General features: G+C 33.0%; 1 protein-coding gene across 1 annotated transcript in view; it reads right to left on the bottom strand.

Annotated features, from left to right (window-relative positions):
• The window catches only part of pdcd6 (programmed cell death 6), a 28,074-nt gene that overhangs the window by 8,954 nt on the left and 18,896 nt on the right, over positions 1 to 224 (bottom strand). The gene's annotated exons all lie outside the window — the stretch shown is intronic.

Raw genomic sequence — 224 nt, forward strand, 5'->3', positions numbered from 1 at the left:
GTGCTTTTGTAAAATAAGCCTAAAGAAAAATAGGATGCCGCTTTCTGCCGTCTGTTTCCTTTCGCGCAGCACAAAAATGAACCGAAACTCTGCATACCAGGCTATTTGTTTCTCTTACATTTTCTTAACTTATCATTTAAGTAAAAATATGTTTATCGTATAGGCCTATTTATTCGTTTTATATATATATATATATATATTAGGGCTGTCAACGTTAACGCGTT

The sequence above is a fragment of the Sinocyclocheilus grahami genome, unplaced genomic scaffold (assembly GCF_001515645.1).
Source record: "Sinocyclocheilus grahami isolate Dianchi unplaced genomic scaffold, SAMN03320097.WGS_v1.1 scaffold716.1, whole genome shotgun sequence".
In the NCBI taxonomy this organism is placed as follows: Eukaryota; Metazoa; Chordata; class Actinopteri; order Cypriniformes; family Cyprinidae; genus Sinocyclocheilus; species Sinocyclocheilus grahami.